Source organism: Garra rufa, chromosome 5 (genome assembly GCF_049309525.1).
Source record: "Garra rufa chromosome 5, GarRuf1.0, whole genome shotgun sequence".
Classification (NCBI taxonomy): domain Eukaryota; kingdom Metazoa; phylum Chordata; class Actinopteri; order Cypriniformes; family Cyprinidae; genus Garra; species Garra rufa.
Genome location: NC_133365.1, coordinates 15,474,931 through 15,488,134, shown reverse-complemented (window position 1 = coordinate 15,488,134; position 13,204 = coordinate 15,474,931).

Below are 13,204 nucleotides of genomic sequence, written 5' to 3'. Positions count from 1 at the left end.
CCAGCTACCTGAGAGATAGGGAGGGGGAGGCCTGCTGAGGCCTCTGTAATTTCATGCAATCATTACTGCCTTGTGCCACAGACACATTCGACTGTCATTTATGCCTTACTTGAGGATAAAAGCTCTCCAGAAAAAGGAAAGGAGAAAGTGTCTCCGCGTTTGTATATTCTTAGTATGCCGGCCAAATGAAAAGGGCTTCGCATTTGATGGTTAAATTGTTTAAAATACCGCTAAAAGGAATTAAGGAGCACGCTAGATGCTTTTAGAATATTATATGTTGATTATTTAGCTCATTATAGAGGCATTAAGGGGTATGTTTAAGTGGAGACCTTTTATTGTATCATTAGTATTAGTAATGTTGGGAATAGTGGTAATAGCAAGAGTAAGTATATTATGTTATGGCTTAACCTTCAAAAGCTTTTCAGATTTTGAAGCTGACATTGACGTCCTAAAATAAAATAAGGTAAAATAAAAAATGTGATTACATAAGTGCATAAGATAAAATGTTTTTTGTCAAATTTTTTTTATAGAAATCACACATTTACAGCTAAATCTGGTCAGTCTAGTCAAATTTCATCATTTTATGTCAAAACTCAAAATACTTTTTTCCCTTTAGACTAGGAATTAATAAATTGCCAAACCTGCTTTATTCCCTATCATGAATTTATGTATTTATTTTTAATATACACTGACATTCAAAAGTTTTTAAAATGTTTTTTTAGAAGAAGTTGCTTATGCTCATCAAGGCTGCATTTATTTGATCAAAAATTCAGTCATTCACTATTTTCTATGCGAATATGTTTTAAAATGTATTTTATTCCTGTGAATCAAATCTGATTTTTCAGCATCTTCAGAAATCATTCTAATATGTTGATTATCAATGTTGGAAACAGTTATGCTGCTTAAAATTTGTTAAAAAGAACAGCATTTATTTTAATGTTTTGTAACAATATAAACTACAATTGAAAAGTTTGTGGTCAATAAACTTTTTTTTTTTTTTTTAAAGAAATTAATACTTTTATTCAGCAAGGGTGGGTTAAATTGATAAAAAGTGATAGCAAATATTTATATTTTGAAAAAATATCAGTTTTGATTCATCAAAGAATCCTGAAAAAGGTTCCAAAAAATATTAAGCAGCACAACTGTTTCCAATATTGATAATAAAAGTAATAAATCAACATATTAGAATGATTTTTTAAGGATCATGTGACAGACTGGAGTAATGATGCTGAAAAACTCAGCTTTGCATCACAGGAATAAATTATATTTCAACGTATATTAAAATAGAAAGTCATTATTTTAGATTGTAATAATATTTCACAATATTACCGTTTTTTTCTGTATTTACGATCAAGTAAGTGCAGCCTTGATGAGGATAAAAGACTCCATTAAAAATCTTACTGATTTCAAACTTTTGAATGGCAGTGTATTTGTTAGTAGAATTGAAAGATCTCTTAGCATGCTATAAAAAGCTGCACTGCTAGACTAATCAGTTTTATGCTTGATTCAAGAACTATTGCATTGTTAAAAAGTGTTTTCTTTGGACATGTACAAGACAAAGTGAGCCAGGCTTGCATATCATTCCCCTTGTAAAAAGAAAGTGCAGGAATATAAATTGGTCATAGTGTAAAAATGCTTTGCCCAATGATTTTCATAAAGTTCCTCAATAATGATTTCACAACAGGCAGGTAGATTGAGACCCTTTCTAAATTCAGGCCTTAAGGCACCAGAGCATGACTGGAAGCTACTTTGATGCGGTCCTTTACCGCAGTGACTAATGATCAAGCCAGCCCTCACATCTCTGAATAAGCTGGGAGAGTGGTGCCATCTCTAATAAGGACTCTCACCGTAGAAAGCTGACAAGGGCTATCAGAGTCGGAGTAAGAATGCAGCAAAATCTACAGAGAACTCTAGAAAACAGAATAGCTCCTTTATCGCCCAAACTCAGATTAGAGCATGCTCAACTGCAATGCCATGAAAACCAGAGGCTTTTAAAGAACCTTAGTTGCTGAATCCTCCTCTCAGATCCAGAATGGAACAGTAAATGGCAGAAAAACACCTCAACTAGCTCTTCTCCTTTTGACTCCTTGATTTGATTCTGCCTACTCTAAGATCTTCCTTCAGACCTGAAGGATCTAAGGGTCTGAGTTTCTTAAGTGCAGTCTGTGTGTGTGTGTGTGTGTGTGTGTATACACACTTGCATTCAAACACTTTTTTAGTCTCTTATGTTCACCAAGGCTGCATTTATTTATTTAAAAAATACAGCAAATACAGTAACATTTTGAAATATTATTACAATATAAAACAATTGTTTTCTATTTTAACAGTAATTTATTACTGTGATGCAAAGCATTTTAGAAGGCATTACTTCAGTCTTCAGTGTCACATGATGCTTTGGAAATCATTCTAATATGCTGATTTGATGCACAAGAAATATCTTTTTAAAATTTGTGTAAAAATGATGATTTTTTTAAGATTCTTTGATTAATAAAACAGTGTTTATTTGATAAAGAAACCCTTTGTAACATTGTAAATGTAATTACTTTCACTTTTGACGAATTTAATGCATTCTTACTAAATAAAAGTATTAATGTATGTATATATATATATATATATATATATATATATATATATATATATATATATATATATATAAACATTGTATATATATTAATTATACACTGACATTCAAAAGTTTGGGATCAGTAAAAGTTAAAGAATTGTAAAGAATTATGCTCATCAAGGCTGCATTCACTTGATCAAAAATGCAGAAAAAACTGTAATATTGTGAAATATTATTACAGTTTAAATTAATGATTTACTATTTTAATATATTATAACATATTTTAGCTGAATTTTCAGCAGCCTTTACACCTTCAGTGTCACATGATCCTTCAGAAATCATTCAGATATGCTGATTTATTACTATTATTAGCAACATTGGAAACAGTATATATTTTTTTACATTTACTGACCACAAAATTTTAAAAGGTAGTTTAAATTGTTACAAAATATTTCCATTTTAAATAAATGCTGTTCTTTTAAACGTTTTATTAAAAAATATAAAAACAAAATCACAGGTTAAAACTAAATAAAGCAGTTTTCAACATTGTTAATAAAGCATCATATTAGAATGATTTCTGAAGGATCATGTGACACTAAGGACTAGAGTAATGATGCTGAAAATTCAGCTTTGCATCACAGGAATAAATTACATTTTAAAATATATTCAAATAGAAAACAGTTATTTTACATAAAAATAATATTTCACAATATTACTGTTTTTTCTGTATTTTTGACTATATACATTCAGCCTTGATGAGTATAAGAACCCTATTTAAACAAGCATTTAAAAATCTTACTGATCCCAAACCTTTGAACGGTAGTGTATATTAGCTATATTAACTAGGCTATATCTATCTTCACAAATTAGAGATGGCAACTGTCTCCAAAGTCTTTAAGGTCATAAGACACCATTTATATTTTGTTTCTGACCAGAGAAAGTCAGACTGACTTTGACAAAGACAGATATACATTCAATAAATTCAGCTTGTTACTTATCACTTCGTCTCCTGCTTTCTGCTCTTCCCCCGCATTTTCCTCTTGGCTGGTAGAAGAGTTAACATGACAACCAAGTTGACTGACTTTGAATACTAGACAAAATCGTAATTTCCTGACGGAGAGAAAGATTTGGTAAAAAAACAAACTGAATCTACACTGGAAATAACAAACCCTGTATAAAAACTACACCTGGTCTTACATGCCAGACAGAGATCAGTGCACTTTTCCAGAGATGTTACCTGTAAGTCAAAGGTAAATCGAAATGAGGCCTTTAGCGCCCTGTCACTGATTTAGAGCTGAGCGAAATCAAAGCTGAGCAAAAGAAAGTGCAGAGACCCAGAAGCGAGCGCTTTCCACCGCAGGTATCACTTCTTGCCTTGCGGCACACTGCGGGGGCTAAAATGTTCTGCCCAACCGGAATCTGAGCAAGCAAAAGGTGTACCGCGGATTAGCTGCCCGCGCCGTAGCCGTGGGCAACCTCTGAGATTCACGTGCGGCCGCTTTCACGTGTGTGTTTTCCCCCACACGTAGCGCAGAAGGGAGTTGCAGTGGATGATCGACTCAGGCGTACTCCTGGGGAAAGGAGATGTCCTTCAAAAGTGGACGGTATCAGCAGAATCCAGTCCCAGTGAACGATTTCTCATAGTTTTGTTCCTATGGAAACTTATGTGCTCTCCAAGAAGGCCTGTGAACAACTGAGGCGACTTTCTTTTGATTACAGTACAAATACGCTGAAAGAGTTTTCACTTGTCTCCTAACTGATACCAGTATATTGAATTACCAGTGTTACAATCCCAGATGTGAGGTCTGAGATACAGAAATTCAATATTTTTGCCACCCTTAATTAGCTTCAAATGACAGTCACTGCATCCTCACTGCTCTCTCTCTCGCACACACACACACACACACATAAATACTGTGATTCCCCGCCGAGTGCCTGAGGAGATGAAAGCCATTGCAGCTGCACCCACCTCAGTGTTGTGCAGTGCCTCTCGGAGGGGCTCCCAGCATGACACAAAGCAATAGCGCAACCCACACACACACACTTACACGCAGATTCACCTCATAAACATCATGTAGATAACCCCTCAGACATCTAAACAAATACATATCTCACAGGTCACCAATTAAACGTATAGTTATCTATGAGATCTTTTACTGCACCCAAGACCACCATCATGTATGTTTATACATAATAACAGGGACTGTTAAAATCACAATGAAATAGAAGTAGCGACAGATCTTTTCTTCTGTGTTGTAAATATCTGGGGATTTTTTTAGAAAAGAAAAATGTAGGGGAGGGACTTCGTTTTATTTGTGAAAGTTGATTGGCTTGTGAGATGTGGAGGAAGATGAATGTGAGCTTACAGGGTGGGGTTTAGGCTGACTAAACTCCTCAATGGAGGATTGAATTATAATATTTTGATTTAGATAGTCGAGGTGATGAATTTTCATTTCATAGCAGTGTTAAAATATATCATTGCAAAAATGCCTCAGACTGGAAATGTACTGATCTTGTGGGTGTTTAAAATTTTATTGGTGATTTACCATCACGTGGATCAATGACTGGCCATTAGAGGTGGGCGTTAAACCATTAGATATGATTAACCGGTGGAAATTTGTCAACGGGTAGAGATTTTGGACCATCGTCTCTATTGCAGTTACACACTCATGTGACGTTGCTGTGTTACATCGTCACAAAGACTTAACATTTGCACATGTTTTTAAGCATTGTGGTTTAAAAACAAGTGATTTTAGGCCAATAAAACGCAATCAGCAGTGAAAGAGAACTCTTTTCTCGATATGTGCATGCTGTCTGGTGCCATTTGTCTAGACCCCAGTGACAGGTAGGTTTAGGGGCGGGGTTTGGTGTACGAATTCATACGAATTGGGGAACTCGGAAAATATGTTCAAGTTAGCAAAAACCATATGGATTCATATGAGTGAGGCCATACAAATTAGCCACCTCATTTGTCTAGACCCCAATGACAGGTAGGTTTAGGGGCGGGAATTGGTGTAGGTCATTCATACAAATTCATACAATTTGGGAAACTCGTCAAATACATACGAGTTAGAAAAAATCATATGAATTCGTACAAGTGAGGTCGTACAAATTAGCCACCTCATTTATCTAGACCCCAGTGAGAGGTAGGTTTGGGGCGGGGTTTGGTGTAGGTGATTTGTACGAATTCATACAAATTGGGGAACTCAGAAAATGCGTTTGAGTTAACAAAAATCAAAAGAATTTGTATGAGTGAGGTTGAATTAGCCACCTCATTTGTCTAGACCCAGAGACAGGTAGGTTTAGGGGCAGGGTTTGGTGTAAGTAATTTTTGTACGAATTCATACGAATTGGGGAACTCTGAAAATATGTTTGAGTTCACAAAAATCAAAAGAATTTGTATGAGTGAGGTTGTATGAATTAGCCACCTCTTTTGTCTAGACCAGTAACATGTACGTTTAAGGGTGGGGTTTGGTGTAGGTCATTTACAAATTGGGAAACTCATCAAATACATACGAGTTAGAAAAAATAATGCGAATTTGTACAAGTGAGGTCGTACAAATTAGCCACCTCAAATTAGCCAGTGAGGTCGAATGAATTTGTACGAATTAGCCATATCATAAAATATGTACAAATTTGTACAGATTGCTGTGAGATCGGGTTGGTCTGAGAGACTGTTTCTAAGCATTGTCTGAGAAGTGCACGCACATAAAAATGACATTCATAGAGTGTACTGAACTGAGTTATTTTTGCTGCTTTATAGGTTTTGAATGATTTAATACATACGCTTTGCAAGTAAGCTCGTAAATGCAGTAATTTAGGTCTTAAGTGAAAGCAAACAGCTGAGAAAGAAAACATTTGTAACAGTATATTGGATCTGGGAAGCTCTTAAAGTTTCATATTGCTGCTGTCAACATCAAACATCAAAAGAGAAAATCTCTGGCTGCTTTTGACTAAATCACTTTTGTAACTTTAATAAGAAATATATATTTAATTTACACAGTGAAGAATATGTAGTGTTTTAATATATTTGATTACTGTATATTATGTATGTAACATTTCTTATTTATTGTACTTTTTTGTACTAATTAGTTTCTGCTTACATGTCATCAGTGAGCTTGAGATTTTTTTTTTTAGTTTAGGTGTGATATTGACAGTGGTGACAATAATTATTAAATTTCTATGATATCAAAACTTTTGATGTCATAAAGACATTATTTAAAGCAAAAATAGCTGATATTGTGATATATATATTGTTACTGTGAAATAAAATTACTTTTAGTCGCCTACCCTACTAGCCATATATCTTTTAATGTATATAAACAGCAATTTTAAACTATAGCCCTACGGCACTAGATTGTTTTAGTCTTTAAATCACTGTCACTAACACCGTCTTTTTGTCTCTGTTTATCCCATTGGACAGTCTGTGCTCTCGACTAATAACATTTAAACTTTTGTCTGGGCAACTCTGTGCCCTTCATTACTTTGTCTCCACTCATTCTTCTGAAAAATCCCTTTAAGGATTGCACCAGCGGGGCCAACAGTGAACGCCCCGGTAATGGTGTGAGAACCTTGGCCGTCTGGATGAATATTTACTCTGTCATCATGGCAGGGTGATGCAGATAAATCTGCCTCCTTTAGCTGCCCATGCTAAAGATGGAATGGAGAATGGAAAGGGGAGGAGGACGTGAGTGAGAAAATGGCTGACAGTGAAGGAATCAATTACTGGACAGAGACAGCTGTGATGCACACTGTGAACTCAGGCAGATGAGCAAAACAATGCAGAACGGCATGAATTTATACAGGACAGCTGCGCATATATTACTGTGTGAATATTTTAAATAAGAATTCCTTTTTACCTGAAATGTGAGACAAACAAACAACAGCTTGATTGTTGAATTGTTAGAGAAAATCAAGTAAATAACCAATGAAGCATCATTTTGCTGTTTTGTGTGGCCTGAGATTGACAGGTGATGTTAATATTCACTTTGAGTATTGTAAATGTGAAGATATCTTTTATAGACTAGTCATGTAGATTTACTCCCTTATTTATCTGACCAGACAGGTTCACATTTCCTTGTGTTGTTCCAGATGGTTCCAGTAGTTTAATGTGAGTGCCACTGTCCCCTCATTATTGGCTGTTCGGAGCACATGGGCCAATCCCAGCCAACCATGTAGCAATGACATCACCACTGCAGTGATCTCATCTTGCTTCTCCAACAGTTTTACCCTACTTTCCCATCAGGCCATGCTTTTTCTACCTTCGTGCTTTTTATCTCTCCATCTTTCATACAGAGACACCCCTCCTCAATGCACTGATTACAGACCCTGTTCACTGAAGGCCTTTAAAGGGGCAGCAAGCTGGAAAATAACCACATGCTGTCCTGGGCAACTCCACCACTCCCAGTTACGCAGTTTCCAAGGGAGCCATTCAAGAACTTAAGCAGCAAGGCAGGCTCCCACCCCAGGTCTATCATCCACCTAGCACCAACCCTCACTGGGTCAAACATTAGAAGAGCCTCTCTTTGAGGGACAATAGGGAACGTGGGAAAAGTGAATGATGGATGCCTGAAATGAAGTAAGGAGGTGATCCTTAGAAAGTGACCCCTTTTCACTTTCTAAGATCAGCTTAAATATTTATTTAAACATATTCATATTTTTGATGAGCACCTACTGTTTCAAAATTTATCAGACTTATTAAGGGAAATCAGGTGTTACTTACAAGCTAACTGTGTTCTTCAATTATTTCACACTGTTCTTAGAATAAAATACAGTTTTCCCTCTTAAACAAAGCTTAAGGCCAAACACCATCTTTATGATGGCTATCTTTGATAATCATCATGAATTGAACTCTTGTCCCTGTAAACAGTCCTGGTCATTTAACCTTTGACCCTATGGGATGTCAGCCATTCTACTTGCCCTGCCCTCCATATGAACCTCCATATGCCCTGGCCTCTAAGTCAATAGATAAACCGGTAAAACGGCTCATTTTGGGTGGAAAGGGAGGGGCTTTGAGAATGAGGGGCTGACCAGTTCATCATCAACCACTTTAGTGGTCACTACCATTATGACCTTTAGCTGGAGGTCTTGTCAATGTCACAGGCTCCCTGTGGGATAGACATGAGCTGTTATTTGGGTGAACTTAGACATATGTGACCTTGGAGCACAAAACCAGTCAGAAGGGTCAGTTTTTTAAAATTGAGATTATAATTGAGCAGATGTATGGCTTGTTAGGAAAGGACAATATTTGGCCGAAATAGAACTATTTGAAAATCAAAATAAAATCGTCTTTAAAGTTGTCCAAATTAAGTTTTTAGCAATGCATATTACTAATCCAAAACTGTAGGAAATGTACCAAATATCTTCATGGAACATGATCTTTACTTCATATCCTTTATGATTTTTGGCATACAAGAAAAATCAACAATTTATTTTTGATTGAATTCAATGTATTTTTGGCTATTGCTACAAATATACCCATGCTACTTATAACTGGTTTTGTGGTCCAGGATCACAATTGTGGTCACAGTGGAAACACAATTATCAACTCTTTTAATACTCTATCGATACCGATTAGTATATCTTTCTTATAGTTGAGTTTGTTAAAGCTGAATACAATCACGCACACAGCTATGTAGTTTCAGTTTTAAATTGCACACTACATTTCCAGAGTTACAATATTCCAACTCTTGAGTTTTCACATTTTGGGAAAACAAATCAACAGTGAAACAATCTCTAGTGTACTCACACTCCCAACGGGTGTGATTCAATGACCGTCTCATTAGTCAGACATCCCCAGCACGTGGCCACCAGGGTCATGTTGTAAGAACATACACAATTTGTTTGTGGTCAGCTCTCAGAACAGACAATAGGCCCTGTGTTTCTCAAAACCCCATGAGGGCCTTCTATCTAGGAGCTTGTTTGAGCTTGAACACAGGCCTGGTCAAAGATGGGAAGGGTCACAGCCCTTAACAACCTTAACCTATGACCTTTTCCCAAAGGACCTGACCCAGTGGCCAAAGAACATGGTCATAGAAGGCTGATTGAGACATAGAATATGTGATGAAGAACTAGAATCTTTTAAACCTTTTAAAAATATTTTTATCAATTTACCCCAGTTTGGCATAAAATTATTCAAAGCTTTTGAGATTGTAGTTTAGATGGTTCTCATGAAGGGCAAGCAATCCTCAAGGTGAGGTGCATGATGCATGAAGAGGATAAAGCATGTTAATTATACATCTGACTTTATTGGAATGCATCTTATTAATGATGACCTAATAAACAAAGTCTGTACATCTCAAAACTCATGAAAGATATTCTGCCCAGCTCAAGGATAACGGTAAAACCCGCGTGTTGTCGATCTTGTGAAGGTGGGTCACATTAATTTCTGGGCTAATGGCTGATGCAGAACTTATGATGTGTGATATTAAAATGAATCGTGGACTATTAAATTACAGTGTGGAACGGTCACAAACATTGTAGAGAGAGACATGAACTGTAGCTGTGTGTTGGGGTCCCGAAAAGACCATCTCAAAGTAAAACATGTTAAAATAGCCTTTGTTCCAGACGTGGCACACTTGATCGGCCCTCCAGGTCTACTCGAACATAACAATATTCTCAGTACGACTGATGGACTTTTGCCCCGACCTGAGATTTTGGGCCTCTCAGCTGAATAAGTAGAGCTGCAGGGGCAGTTGACGCTGGCGCCTGGGCCTCTGAATAATCCCGTGCATATCCCCACAGTTCCTTTTCACGCTATAGCCCAGCTCTTCCCCCTTCCCTGGATTCCTCCCACTGTCCTCCCAACCCTGACTGTGCACCGGCAGGTAAGGACTCCGATCAGCCCGCCACTCACACTCCAGGGTGACGGATTAGAACACGTCCACCCGCCGCCCGCTTTCATCCTTTGCCAGTGCTCGGGCAGGGGGCTCGTCCGGAATAGGAGCGCTTTCTCCTCCGGCCCCTCCCCCCTTCTCGTCTTACCTCGAGGAGGTGGCTTGGGGTGTGGGGCGGGAGACAAACCAAGTGGCATGAAAAGGAGGGTAGTGGGGGAGGGGCGCCAAGAAAAGCTGGGGAGAAAAAGAACGAACATTGTCCTTTTCAAATGGATGGGAAACGATTCAGTGGGATTTGCTGGCAATTATACGGTGCAGGGCTAATCAATTCAGAGTATTCTGGCCATGGAGTGGACTGATCCGATAGAACAAAAGGTCGGTCAGCAGGAGAGGTACCTGAGAAATGGGTCCGCTCGGTGTAAGTAGCATGGGGCAACACTTCCCCCTCCTGAACAGCACCAGAGCATATGGACTGGCTATGAACTTATTAGCCAGCGGATTAAGGGGTAAAAGCAAGGGCTCAGGGGGACACCGCAAGCCCCTTTCACTTCGGCACTCAGGGGTCTTACCCCTAATAAGAAGATGATGATACCATTAAAAAGACCTAAAAAATATTCCCGGTAAAAGCGCACATACTTCAAGAGGGGTAGTAGTTTATCATGTGCCATCCAAGCTCAACACACAACCCACAAAATCCTTATCTCGCTAATAAGAGGGATCAGATTGCCCAGTATATTCATGAGCAGATCCCTCACACAAGGAGCTTCTTCTTGGGACTTTGATGTGATGAGGCGGGTGACAGGTGATCCTTGGCCCTTTCATGCCTGTCAGCAAGGCTCCGTGCCCTCAACAACCTCTCATCACCTACAGACAGTCAGCAACTTGCTTCAATGGGCTTGAGGGACCTGAAGAGGCTCTATCTGGTGTCTACACAAGATGAAGGTCTACCTGGTGAGACTTGGTTCCAGCACAGGGTTACAATTTTCATCATCTCCGCATGAAGGGGATAAACTATCAGTCCTTTGATAATTCTTACCACAAACTAAGAACCCTGTAGTGTGCATGGAACTGGAAGCACCTGGTGCTGAAGAGCAAGCCGTGGAGAATGGGCCTAAGGGACCAAAAGGACACTAAGGGTGTGTTCACACTTGTAGTTTGATTCATTTAGTCTGGACCAAAAAGGAAAATGATGCATTTGGTCCTGGTCCGCTTAGCGTTTACATTAGCATTTTTGACAGCGAACCTAAAGATACAGAACTTAGTGATACATTTCCAACCTGATTGGTCAATTGGTTGAATGTCATATATTTTGTGACGGAACCTACCCAACAATCCAAACAAAAGGAAAATGTGTGTTCGACTGCTCAGCTCCACTTTATGTCCAATACACCTAATGCCGTCTGCTAAACTAAGCGTACTCATTGTTGCGTATTTTGTTTTGGATGCACCGCTTGTTCCCTTCATGAAATCATGTCGTATAGCATTGCATCTTGTCATTACTTCCTGTTTTTGCTTTGTTTAGAAGTATTTGGTCCTTGTTGTGTTCTAATTTCATTTGAACCACACCAGAGTTCGTTTGGAAGCAGACCAAGGCACCTCTTTTTAGCGATCTCGGTCCACTTCTTTGGTGCACACCAGGGTTTGGATGGCAGCATTCACACTTGAACCACACTAATACAACAATTGAACCAGAGTTCAATTGTTCAAACCAAACATGACAAGTGTGAACACTTAACCCTAAGGGCACCAAACAACTGGACCGAGACTGCTAAAAAGATGGGTCTCAGCCCACTTTCAAATTAACTTTGGAGTGTTTGGAATAAAATGTGAAAGTGACACGGACCAAATACTTCTAAATGAACCAAAAACAGGAAGTAATGACAAGATGCGATGCAATGCTATGTGACATGATTTCACGAAGGGAACACACGGTGTATCCAAAACAAAATGAGCAGAGGGCAAACGTGGAGCAACAAGGAGGTAAAGTGCCTTTTATGAGCTTTTTGTAAGTTTGCAGGTGGTGAAAATAAAATCATATACATGCAACAATGAGTACTTAGCACTTAGGTGTATTAGACTTTTCTCAACCCGACCAATCAGGTTGTGAACGTATCACTATGCCTTTAGGTTTGGTATCTGTAGGTTTACTTTCAAAAATGCCAGTTTGAACACTAAGTGGACCAGGACCATAGCTTTGGTGGACAAAGCTATGACACTCCACATTAATGTCCACCTTTTTTTGGTTCCTCCTCACTCGATTGTGTGACTCTGGAATTCCTGGAATGCCACTGTCCTGCATAGTTTAGCTCCAACCCTAATCAAACAGATCAGAGCAAGCTAATCAAGGTCTTCAGAATTATTAGGGCTACAGCAGGTGAGTTTTTTTAGGGGCGGAGCTAAACTCTGCAGGACATCGGCACTCCAGGACCGATGCCGGCTATCCCTGGTCTAAACTGTTTTTAGTCTTCACTCTCACTCCAATGCCTCTCTTTCATTTTCTCTCGACCTTTCTTTAAATGAATATTAAAGGCAAGATGATTTTGAGCTTTGTAGTGCAGAATTTTACATTGCGTGGATGTTTGTTTTTTTACTTCGCCTGTACCCCCACCTTTTTTCTTTTTACGATTGAGGTCAACTTCCTTAAGGATTCTTTACAGAGGAGCTGAGAGGTTGCTCTTTAATGAGCAGGGATCTCAACAGGGCTTCGAATGCCTCAGTCATTCTCATCGACTTGTCACATGATGCTGGGGTTATCAACTTCAGAGGCCTGCATCTTCACTGGCACCTCTCGAAACTTCAAGGGGAA